Below are 13593 nucleotides of genomic sequence, written 5' to 3'. Positions count from 1 at the left end.
GAAAGGTTACTATGCAGTGGCGGTGCACAAATGAAGTTGATGAGAAACTTCCTGCCTAATTTCTTCTGCCACATCTTCAGGAAAGCGAGCAACGGCCTGCTCAACAGCCCTAGCAAAACCAATAGTAGGCAAGTTCCTTGGCGTAGGAACAAAGTTCATACCTTTCTCCAAAACCGACAAAGTAGCATCATCCAATTCCTTGTCGGTTAAATTAATAACAGTCCGACGACGAGAAATGTCATCGGACGTGGATGGTTGTTGACGAAGTCGAAGAAATTTCGAAGATAATTTCTTAATAGTGTTCTTCTGCATGGAATGCTAATGAGCCCACGAAGCTTCATCAACCAACTTCCAGGATGCGGGAGATAGACGAGAAGAAAGTTCTAAATGCAAGAAATACAATTCTTTGGATGTCAGATCCAACTGCTGACGTGTGAAACGAATTCTCTCCCGTACTAACGCCAAACTAGCACGTTTCTTGATCCTTTTTGCCATTCTAGTATCAATAAAGTGAGAAAATTTAGAAATTTTGGAACAATACCTTCATCACGGCATCTCAATAAAAATATAAGTGAACTCAGCAACTTCTCTTTCTTCTTGCAAATTTATCAAACTTCATAACAAAAATGACCATATCCTCCCCGTAGAGGTTTCTGATGTAATTCCGTAGATTTTCCCGGCGTGTTATATGATTATGTTCTTCACGGGTATGCTGCCGGATATAATTGTCTACAATACACGATATTTCGGCGATCCATCTGGCCGCCATCTTCAGGTGTGATCGCTGATACGATTGTAGACGATTATATCCGTGAAGAATATAAAGACTATAATTGTATTTTCTGGTATCATAGCACTATTGATTTAATGCCAGGAATATTATTTTACTTCTATCTTCGTTGTCATTAACAGTAATATTGTTCAATCCGAAAGAGCATGTGCGAAGAATAGTTGGCCAACATATCATTTCGTCGCACACAGGGCTCAAGAAATGACAAAGATGAGAAAACCCGAGAAACTGGAGTACATACTGAGACTTATCGGTAATCATTCTTCTCTCGCGCCGTTCGCTAATGGAACAGAGAGGGAGTGAAGGCACAGTGGTATCAGACAACCAGTGGTAACCGTTGAAGAAAATCAGTGCCATATGAACACCCAGGGAGCGCTCACATTCGTCGATGAACCCAGTAGACATGGTCGGGGGTCAATGTAACTTCGTGAATGCAAAAATCACCGGCGGGTAGGTATGTGATTAGAGTTACGATTCCCTGCGACAGGCAGAACTGCAACCAAGGCAGGTTGCTGTTGTTCGTGTTTAGTGTTGTTACTAGGCCTGGTAGTGTATACTAGAGCCTTGAGCAGCATCGGATGTTTGATCACTGTGAAGCATATGGAGACGCCGAATACAGCGTTATCAGGATCTGACAGAGTTTGAAAGGGACCTCATTTTAGATCATCGTTTGGCCTGATGGTCGAATCGCGCAATATCCAAATTTGTAAGGCATTTGGTGGTGACAGCGACCTCACGTTGGAGAGCAAGGGAATGCGAGGTCAGGCACCTACATTATCAGGGTTCCGGACGATCACGTCTGCCGACCACAAGGTAGAATTGTCGTACTGTATACCAACCAGATAGTAACCCCTTCACATCAGCGCCTGTTATCCAAGAACAACATTCTGACTCATCCCACACCATTGGCCGGAGACTAGCAGCAGCCGGCCGCCCCATGCGTAGACTTCCGGTAACACCAAAATACAAATGGCTGTGTTGGAGTGGTGGCCGACGCGGAAGCATAGGGTGCTGACGAGTGGCGTCACATTGCGCTCAGCGATGCATTGCGTTTCTGCACTAGGCCGGATGACCATCGTCGGCGAGCATGGTGACGACATGTGGAAGAGGTCCCAATCTTCCAGCGTTTTGGAGAAGCGTAGCTGTGTGTTACTCTTGGCGTTCTGTTGTGGATGTGATTGACGGAATTCTAACGACACAGCTGTTCCTCGCGCTCATTCAGCGTCCTTACCCCTTACGTCGATTTAGACGAGATAGGGGATCCAGTATTAGAATCGGAATTTAAAAGAGCTTTGGAGGACTTGCGGTCAAATAAGGCAGAAGGGATAGATAACATTCCGTCAGAATTTCTAAAATCATTGGGGGAAGTGGCAACAAAACGACTATTCACGATAGTGTGTAGAACATATGAGTCTGGCGACATACCATCTGATTTTCGGAATATGTGGAAAACACTGATAAGCAGAAGGGACAGGATGATAGGACATCAGCTAAGACATGAGGGAATGACTTCCATGCTACTAGAGGGAGCTGTAGAGGGGCAAAAACTGTAGAGGAAGACAGAGATTGGAATACGTCAAGCAAATAATTGAGGACGTAGGTTGCAAGTGCTACTCTGAGATGAAGAGGTTAGCACAGGAAAGGAATTCGTGGCGGGCCGCATCAAACCAGTCAGTAGACTGATGACCAAAAAAAAAAAAAAAAAAAAAAAACCCTTACGTCTCGCCGACAGCAACGAGGTGCCATTTTTCAACAGGACAATGTTCAGCTACAGCTGGCATGTCTTTGAACGAATTGTCTGAGTGATGCTGACATACTCTAAGGCCAGCAAGATCCCCAGATCTGCGCCCGATAAAACACTTGTGGGAGCGGCTGGGTCAACTCCGTCTCAGAGCCAGTGTCCAGAATATCAAAGAACAGTTACAAGTTGAAGGGCCACCTTGCGTCAGGAGACGACACAAAGGCTTTATGATACCCTTTGAAAAGCAATCACATACCATCTGAGCCGTGAAGTTCCATTTCCTGCCCCCCTCCCCATTCGGATGTTCCCGTTTTTATTTCAGATACTGTGATTTTCATATCATTTTACTAAGCTTTCAGGTGATTCATTTCAAACGTTGCAAGCGATATCAGAAAGAATAGACGAAAAACAAGACCATGAAGACCCCCGATAAATAGTCCACAAGAGGGAGAATATTTTATGCTGAAAGAGGGACTGAAGTGATTTTCTGACGCAATTTTAGCAAGGATCTCAGAGAGGAGTCCCGATCTTAGTGGTGCCACATACGTTGCCCACTTGTCTTCTGATGCTGTAGGACAGCCTAGCGGACAAAGAAGATGCAAGTTCCACCCACTTATTACGAAAGCCGTAGCCAAAAAAGAATAAAATTCTATTGGAGCCCATTCCTTGGTGTGCTTTGCAGTCCATTATTAAATGCACATTCAGCTGTGATATAGCCACTTCTTTCCCCTGTCATTTCCCGGAATACCACGTTGCGATTTTGAGAGGGTGCTCGCTGGACAACCGATGACAAAGCTTTGTGCCCCCCCCCCCCCCCTCTCCCACTGAACGAGGCGCCGCACTAGTTTGGACTTCCACTATCTTAGTGGAGGAAGAGTCGAATCCTTGACCAGATATGCAGATTTACGTTATGTAGATTTACGTTATCCGTGCTTTCCCCAGCCTCTTAATTCAAGTGCCGGATGACTTATTGATCACGTTGAGTTCAAAATCTTTCTTCTTACATCTGAGCCCATATTTCAATACTATCGTCGTCGCGAGGATGATTAATGCTAATCTTTCACTCTACAGCGGTGTGTACGCTGTTGGAAACCTCCTGGAAGATTAAAAGTGCCTGACTGGGACTCAAACACAGAAAATTTGAATTTTTCGGACAATTCTCTCACCTTCTCATCTTTCTAAGCATTCACAGATTTGCTTCCGTCAGGACCTTTCCCCTAATTTTCAAATTTCACGAAGTTCTCCTGAATACCTCACGCGATTAACGCCCCTACAAGAAAGGATATAACGGAGAAATGGGAAGTGAGAGACAGGTATTGGCAGAACTAAAGCTGTGAGGGCGCAACACGAGTTGTTACTGATTAGTTCAGTCGCTGGGGGCTCGAAACTTGTTGAGTGGTGGCCTTCCCATTTTGCGACCCGTTTATTCTCAGGCGTTCAGCTTTTCACCAGTGAGCATATTATCGTGGCGCTTGAAATCTACGGGCAAGTTAACAGGAAACATCACTGCAGGCTGACGGAACCTGGCAAGACGTTCTTTTGCAGGAAAGTGTATACGTTCTGTGCTGACGTAGCAAGAAACACCGCCGGGCAATACAGAACCGTAAGTTACCACATATTCAAGCCCCGATGGTGCAGCCATTACTGTAACGCCACTGACGATACGTAAATGGAGAAGCCAGACTGTAGAACTGTTGACTTTATCAGTACATGAGAAACCCTTGCACTGAAACTCGACTGCGGTCTAAGTGATGCAGAATGTTGTCCTGTCAAAAAAGGGGGGAAACGACTCACTGTCAACACCGCTAGTTTCAGCGATCAGTGTCCATCTCCGCCTGAAGCCAGCTGCGAGAGGCACTCCTTGCCGGCCGTCAATCAGAAGTGGGTAATCCAGTATGCTGTACTAGACGCTGCTTCTGCAGGCTGCAGAGCTATGAGCTGGACTGATGCCTTGCGGCTGGTGGGCTACCTGCTGGCTGACTTCTATCGACTGCAGGACGCCTACTTTGGAGTTCACGGTTCCTGTGTGGGCCCGACTAGCTACTGAAACCACCTCTTGTGTTGTGCCAGGACACACTGCTGTTGCTGGCTTACCTCGTGTAGGGACACTCTACTATTGCTGACCTACAGGGGGGTCCCTGGTTTATCCGTGCAGACGTGTTTCCTGCAGTGACTGCGAGATTGCTACAGCCAGTGAAGCCGACTTGCGCACCGACCAGGCAAAACTGCCCGCTGCCCTTGCCTGCCACAGTGCCGAATCTAACGATTTCCGAAATGCAATGTTCCACGCCACGCCACGCCCGCGTTAAAAATCTGTCAGTTCTCGTCGTACGGCCATAATCACGTCGGAAACCTTTTCAGGTGATCACAAATGACAGCTACGCCAATGCACGTCCTTTCATACGTTCTGCACGCGGTACTGCCGCCATCTGTATACACTACTGGCCTTTAAAATTGCTACACCACGAAGATGACGTGCTACAGACGCGAATTTTAACCGACCGGAAGAAGATGCTGTGATATGCAAATGATTAGCTTTTCAGAGCATACACACAAGGCTGGTGCCGGTGGCGACACCTACAACGTGTTGACATCAAGAAAGTTTCCAACCGATTTCTCATACACAAACAGCTGTTGACCAGCGTTGCCTGGTGAAACGTTGTAGTGATGCCTCGTGTAAGGAGGAGAAATGTGTACCATCACGTTTCCAACTTTGATAAAGGTCGGATTGTAGCCTATCGCGATTGCGGTTTATCGTATCGCGACATTGCTCCTCGCGTTGGCCGAGATCCAATGACTGTTAGCAGAATATGGAATCAGTGGGTTCAGGAGGGTAATACGGAACGCCGTGCTGGATCCGAACGGCCTCGTATCACCAGCAGTCGACATGACAGACATCTTATCCGCATGGCTGTAACGGATCGTGCAGCCACGTCTCGATCCCTGAGTCAACAGATGGGGACGTTTGCAAGACAACAACCATCTGCACGAACAGTTCGACGACGTTTGCAGCAGCATGGACTATCCGCTCGGAGACCGTAGCCGCGGTTTCCCTTGACGCTGCATCACAGACAGGAGCGCCTGTGATGGTGTACTCAACGACGAACCTGGATGCACGAATGGCAAAACGTCATTTTTTCCTATGAATCCAGGTTCTGTTTATAGCATCATGATGGTCGCATCCGTGTTTGGCGACATCGCGGTGAACGCACATTGGAAGCATGTATTCGTCATCGCCATAGTGGCATATCACCCGGCGTGATGGTATGGGGTGCCATTGGTTACACGTCTCGGTCACCTCTTGTTCGCATTGACGGCACTTTGAACAGTGGACGTTACATTTCAGATGTGTTACGACCCGTGGCTCTACCCATCATTCGATCCCTGCGAAAACCTACATTTCAGCAGGATAATGCACGACCACGTGTTGCAGGTCCTGTACGGGCCTTTATGGATACAGAAAATGTTCGACTTCTGTCCTGGCCGGCACATTCTCCAGATCTCTCACCAGTTGAAAACGTCTGGTCAATGGTGGCCGAGTAACTGGCTCGTTACAATACGCCAGTCACTAGTCTCGATGAACTGTGGTATCGTGTTTAAGCTGCATGGGCAGCTGTACCTGTACACGACATCCAAGCTCTGGCTCAATGCCCAGGCGTGTCAAGACCGTTATTACGACCAGAGGAGGTTGTTTCTGGGTACTGATTTCCCAGGATCTATGCACCCAAACTGCGTGAAAATGTAATCACATGTCAGTTCTAGTATAATATATTTGTCCAATGAATACACGTTTATCATCTGTATTTATTCTTGGTGTAGCAATTTTAATGGCCAGTAGTGTATGTGCATACCGCTATTCCATGACTTAAGTCACTACAGTGTATGCGTCGCTGTTTCCTCAGATGTATGGCGAATAAACTTCATAGATATCTTAGTGACGTTCACAGAACTGTCGTGTGTGCATGTGAATGGGACACGGAGGGTTGTGAACGGCGTCGGAGAGAAGAATACGATTTGCAAGTCACTGGAAAGTTGCATCAGAAGTGTAGTGTGTGGCTTCCTCGTGGGACACCACCGCACGGACGGGGGTTGCGTGGTCCAGCGGACGTCACGCGGAAGATGGGCGCGGCCGCCGGAAGACGTCGCAGTACGCAGTTGCGACAGCCGGGGGCGTCGGCGGCGCTGCCGCGTTCGCCATTGGCCGGCGCGGCGGGCTGGCCGGTGTCCTGCTCTCTCGCCTTATGCAACGGAGCGTAACGCTGCCGGCTGGCTACGGCGAACAGCGGGAAGTGGTGCGCAGCCCGGCCACGTCACGCCTCTAGTTATTCCCCTTATCCGACCGCCTTCCGCCGGCCTTGAACGCGCGCCTAGCCTTCACGGAGGCGTCCTTCTAGAGACTGCTGCAATTGAGCGAACATATGGAGTCATCCGCAGCGACGACGACTGGAACACACCACTTACGTAGTTCGAAAATTCTGGAAAAATACAAGGCGTCTACAGAGGAGGTTGCATACGATAATTCCGTACAACCTGTTCTCGAATACTGTCGAGTGTATGGGATGCTCACCAAGTTCACCAAAGATACTCACCGGACGTAAATAAATACAGTCCAACTAACACTTTCGCTATCTGGACTGTGCTTTTTTGGGGTGCTATTGGACTCACCTTACGACTGAAGAAAGTGCAAAAAGGTGGGACTTTAAGGAAATGTGACCTGCATAAACCGACTAAACCAGAGGTTGTACAGAGTTTCGGGGAGGCCATAAGGGAACAATTGATAGGAATGGGGGAAAGAAATACAGTAGAAGAAGAATGGGTAGCTTTGAGAGATGAAGTTATGAAGGCAGTAGAGGATCAAGAGGGTAAAAAGACGAGGGCTAGTAGAAATCCTTGGGTAACAGAAGAGATACTGAATTTAATTGATGAAAGGAGAAAATATAAAAATGCAGTAAATGAAGCAGGCAAAAAGGAATACCAGTGTCTCAAAAATGAGATCGACAGGAAGTGCATAATGGCTAAGCAGGGATGGCTAGAGGACAAATGTAAGGATGTAGAGGCTTATTTCACTAGGGGTAAGATAGATACTGCCTACAGGTAAATTAAAGAGACCTGTGGAGAAAAGAGAACCACTTGCATGAATATCAAGAGCTCAGATGGAAACCCAGTTCTAAGAAAAGAAGGGAAAGCAGAAAGGTGGAAGGAGTATATAGAGTGTCTATATAGTGGCGGTGTTCCTGATGACAGTATTATGGAAATGGAAGAGGATGTAGATGAAGATGAAATGGGAGATACGATACTGCGTGAACAGTTTGACCGACCACTGAAAGTCGAAACAAGGCCCCAGACGTAGACAACATTCCATTAGAACTACAGACAGCCTTGGGAGAGCCAGTCCTGACAAAACTCTACCATCTGGGGTGCAAGATGCATGAGACAGGCGAAATACCCTCAGACTTCAAGAAGAATATAATAATTCCAATCCCAAAGAAAGCAAGTCTTCAGAGATGTGAAAATTACCGGACTATCAGTTTAATAAGTCACAGATGCAAAATACTAACGCGAATTCTTTACAGGCGATTGAAAAAACTGGTAGAAGCCGACCTCGGGGAAGATCAGTTTGGATTCCGTAGATTTATTGGAACATGTGAGGCAATACTGACCCTACGGCTTTTCATTAGAAGCTAGACTAAGGAAAGGCAAACCTAAATTTCTAGCGTTTGTAGACTTAGAGAAAGCTTTTGACAATGTTGACTGGAATATTCTCTTTCAAATTCTGAAGGTTGCAGGAGTAAAATATAGGGAGCGAAAGGCTATTTACAATTTGTACAGAAACCAGATGGCAGTTATAAGAGTCGAGGGACATGGAAGGGAAGCAGTGGTTGAGAAGGCAGTGAGACAGGCTTGTAGTCTCTCCCCGATGTTATTCAACCCGTATATTGAGCAAGCAGTAAAGGAAACAAAAGAAAAATTCGGAGTAGGAATTAAAATCCATGGAGAAGAAATAAAAACGTTGAGGTTCGCCGATGACATTGTAATTCTGTCAGAGACAGCAAAGGACTTGGAAGAGCAATTGAAGGGAATGGATAGTGTCTTGAAAGGAGGATATAAGATGAACATCAACAAAATCAAAACGAGGATAATGGAATGTAGTCGAATTAAGTCGGGTGATGCTGAGGGAATTAGATTAGGAAATGAGACACTTAAAGTAGTAAAGGAGTTTTGCTATTTGGAGAGCAAAATAACTGATGATGGTCGAAGTAGAGAGGATATAAAATGTAGACTGGCAATGGCAAGGAAAGCGTTTCTGAAGAAGAGAAATTTGTTAACATCGAATATAGATTTACGTGTCAGGAAGTCTTTCCTGAAAGTAGTTGGATGGAGTGTAGCCATGTATGAAATAGAAACATGGACATAAATAGCTTAGACAAGAAGAGAATAGAAGCTTTCGAAATGTGGTGCTACAGGAGAGTGATGAAGATTAGATGGGCAGATCACTAACTTACGAGGAGGTACTGAATAGAATTGAGGAGAAGAGGAATTTGTGGCTCAACCTGAATAGAAATAGGGATCGGTTGGTAGGACACGTTCTGAGGCATCAAGGGATCGTCAGTTTATTATTGGCGGGAAGTGTGGAGGCTAAAAATCGTAGAGAGAGACAAAGGCATGAATACAGTAAGCAGATTCAGAATTATGTACATTGCAGTAGTTACTCAGGGACGAAGATGCTCGCACAGGATAGAATAGCTTGGTGAGCTACATCAAACCAGTCTCTGGACTGAAGACCACAACAACAGCAACATAGCATTTTCGACTCCGTAGCCATTTCCGAGTGAATCCTATAGTAATTAGTCACTTTGCATTCCGAAGCACATCTCAAGAACATCATATTCAACATATGGCACTAGAGCGAATATCATGCCAACTTCGGTACTAGCGACCTGTCCAGATTCCCGTTGGTTATTAATCAAATTGCGTGCTTATGGAGTATCGTCTCAGTTGTGTGACTGGATTCGTGATTTCCTCTCAGAGAGGTCACAGTTCGTAGTGATACACGGTAAATCATCGAGTAGAACAGAAGTGATATCTGGTGTTCCGCAAGGTAGTGTCATAGGCCCTCTGCTGTTCCCGATTTACGTAAATGATCTAGGAGATAATCTGAGCAGTCCCCTTACATATTTTTCAGATGACGCTGTAATTTACCGTATAGTAAAATCATCAGACCATCAATTCCAATTAGAGAGAATTTCTGTACGGTGCGAATAGTGCCAATTGGCACTAAACAAAGTGCGAGGCCATCCACATGGGTACTAAAAGAAATCCGACGAATTTTGGGTATAGAATAAATTGTACACATCTAAGGACTGTCAATTCGACTAAATTCCTAGGAATTACAATTACTTAAATTGTAAAGACCATATAGATAATATTGTGAGGAAGGCGAAACAAATACTGCGCTTTGGTGGCAGAGCACTTACAAAATGCGACAAACCCACTAAAGAGACAGCCTACATTACACTTGTATGTCCTCTGGTGGAATATTGCTGCCCGGTGTGGGATCCTTACCAGGTAGGACTGACGGAGGACATCGAAAAAGTGCAAAGAAGGGCAGCTCGTTGCGTGTTATCGCGCAATAGGGGTGAGAATGTCACTGATATGATACGCGAGCTGGGGTGGCAGTCACTGAAACAAAGGCGATTTTCTTTGCGGCGAGATCTGTTTACGAAATTTCAATCACCAACTTTCTCTTCTGAATGCGAAAATATTTTGTTGACACCGACCTACGTAGAGAGAAATGATTATCATAATAAAATAAGAGAAATCAGAGCTCTAATGGAAATATTTAGATGTTCCTTTTTCTCACGCGCCATTCGAGAGTGGAATGGTAGAGAAGAAGTGTGAAAGTGGTTCGATGAACACTCTGCCAGGCACTTAAGTGTGAATTGCAGGGTAACCATGTAGATGTACTGGGTGATCAAAAAGTCAGTATAAATTTGAAAACTGAATAAATCACAGAATAATTTAGATAGAGAGGTAAAAATTGACACACAAGCTTTGAATGGCATGTGGTTTTATTAGAACCAAAAAATACAAAAGTTCAAAAAATGTACGACAGATGGCGCTTCATCTGATCAGAATAGCAATAATTAGCGTAACAAAGTAAGACACAGCAAAGATGATGTTCTTTACAGGAAATGCTCAATATGTCCACCATCGTTCCTCAACAATAGCTGTAGTCGAGGAATAATGTTGTGAACAGCACTGCAAAGCATGTCCGGAGTTAGGGTGAGGCATTGGCGTCGCATGTTGTCTTTCAGCATCCCTATAGATGTCGATCGATCACGATACAGGATACACTTGAGACTTCAGGTAACGCCAAAGCCAATAATCGCGCGGACTGAGGTCTGGGGACCTGGGAGGCCAAGCACGACGAAAGTGGCGCCTGAGCACACGATCATCACCAAACGACGCGCGCAAGAGATCTTTCACTCGTCTAGCAATATGGGGTGGTTCTAATACAACCACATGTCATTCGAAGCATGTGTGTCAATTTTTACCTCTCTATCTACATGATTCCGTGGTTTATTACGTTTTCAAATTTATACTGACTATTTGATCACCCTGTAGATGTAGGTAGCGTCTACCGCCAAACTACTTGCCTGGCGTAGTGGTACTAGTATTACATACAAAGACCTCCCTCGAGAATCAGTCTGTCTACATGGTACATTCACATTAGTCTGACCACCGCGTATGTCCGACGCCACCGAGCAATAACCACTCCCAGATAGCAGGCGGCAGCACTGTCAGTGCATGGTATAAGAAGGGTGTCGAGGAGCAACGGAGTGATTTATCTGACGCCCAAAACGGAATGAACATTGTCTTTGAGGCCAAGGGTGTAAGCATTTTCGAAATGGTTAAGTTTGTACACTCTTCGGGAGCCGCCATCGTCAAAGTATATCGTGCATGGCAAAATGACACCGTCCAAACTGGCGCCTAGGCAACTGTGGTGTACCAAGTGCCTTAGAGGACAAACGTGAATGACGGCTGCAGAGATGTGTACCGACAGCTGTTGAGCAACTGACCGCTCAGATGAATAACGTTTCATGCTGCATCAGACGGATGAGTATTGCCGTGTACGGCTTGAAACGTCTAAAAGCAAAGGGTCCAGGCGGAAGAAGGTAACGTTACGGTCTGCGGAATGCTTTTGTGGCATTCCCTGGGTGATGTAATTCTGCAAGGCACAATGAAACAACACAAATATGCATCTGCCCCTGGGGACCATGTCCACTTCTACACAGAATCCGTTTTTCCTCGGCACATGTACCATACAGCTCGCAGTATACGTGCATGGTTTGAAGAGCACCAGAATGGTTTTGCCGTACTCTTCTGGCCATCAAACCTCCCGGGTTTTAACCCAATCGAGAACCTGTGGGACTATCTATACAGGGCTGTTCATACAATGGATCCTCAGTCGAGAAACGTAGCGCTTCTGACCATAGCACTAGAGTCGGCGTTGCTTTTCCTTCCAGACATCGCCTACTGTGTAGGCTCCCATCACTGCCATGAGACGTCTCACTAAACAACGGTTAAATATGGAACGGATAACAATGCGTTCAGGGTTAATCACCAAAAACTTGCACCGAAAATATTGCGGAAATGGAAAGTGCTATTGATGTGCAGTTTTCACAGAATGAATAGGTAGTCAGGAGCTCGTATTGTTAGCCAATCATCAGACTGTAATAATACGGTATTTAGGAAGTGTATTTTTTATGCAAACATGCACTTTTTTTTAAATGTAACGCTGGCAATTGATTGTGGGAAAGTTGAAAGACGCTGTCTACAAGGACATACCATCTACAACCAATGATATGCAACGACGTATTACTGCAGCCTGCTCGGACATCTCCACTGAAATGCTAAGGGGTGTGCATGAGTCATTCCATATCAAACTGGAAGCGTGTATTGTCGCCGCCAGTGATCATTTTGATCACAATCTTTGATGGTAAGTTGTCTCATTACTGGTCAAGCGCCATATAACTAGGATATGCACTTGCATCGTTCTTTAGAGTGTGCCAAAACATGTATTTTACTCGTACAAGTGTCGGTGTGGAAGCTTTCCAAAATGAGACATCTCGTAAACGACTCGCACTAGAATCCTGCAACAAACACCAGTGACTTTCTCCTTTGCCCTACTTTTAATCTGTTAATGTCAATAGGCCTTGTTCCGTTAAAAAGTGTATTTTTGCACAAAAATACGCTTTCTAACTACTATTATAAACTGTTTATTGGCTAAGAATACAGGTCCCTGACTGCCAATTCATTCATTGAAAACCGAACGTCAGTAGCGCTTTCCATTTTCGCAATATGTACAGTGAAAGGTTAAGGTGAGTCACGCCGTATATTACATTCTCGTCATTATTTAGCTGCAATAAATTTTATACAAAAACCATCCTCGTGAATCAGTCTCTTAGATAAAAACAATATGAAGTACTTCCTGAGATTAGCATTAACATAAAAATTCCGGGTCCCACTGAAGAAACCATTGAAGGACTGGGCACAATGTCATGGGAAAATGATACAGTTCTACATACAGAATATTCTGGTCCATTCCTTCATTGTGAACCTGAATATGACAGATGCCAACAAAACCTCACACTTCATTAAACTAATCGCAGAAGACATGTACGAAGGTGCTCCGGTAAGGAATGTCACAACAGTGTCAAACAGCCGAGGAATTCGTCAAATGGTGCCAGTGCGTCGAGGGAATGCAACGAAAATTGTAGGATTGACTCCAGGATGTGTCACTATGGCAGTTGTAAAAAGACCACCAGGAAGTCGCCTCCCTCATACGCTTGTTAGTGAGAGAAGAGATACAAAATTTTATGGAAATTAGAGCTGTCGGATCTAGTAATCAAGAGATGTCAGCATTGAATGTCGATTCCATACGGCAAGAGGTAATAAAGAATGGTGAAGAACAAGTGTGTCGATATTTTTCTCCAATCTCCGCCACGCGTCGAAGGCGTCCGGGAAATTGGGCTCGACTAACACGGACTTTTTCGACAGC

The sequence above is a fragment of the Schistocerca piceifrons genome, chromosome 6 (genome assembly GCF_021461385.2).
Source record: "Schistocerca piceifrons isolate TAMUIC-IGC-003096 chromosome 6, iqSchPice1.1, whole genome shotgun sequence".
Taxonomy (NCBI): Eukaryota; Metazoa; Arthropoda; class Insecta; order Orthoptera; family Acrididae; genus Schistocerca; species Schistocerca piceifrons.
The sequence above is the reverse complement of the archived record's forward strand: the minus strand, read 5'-3'. Positions refer to the sequence as shown.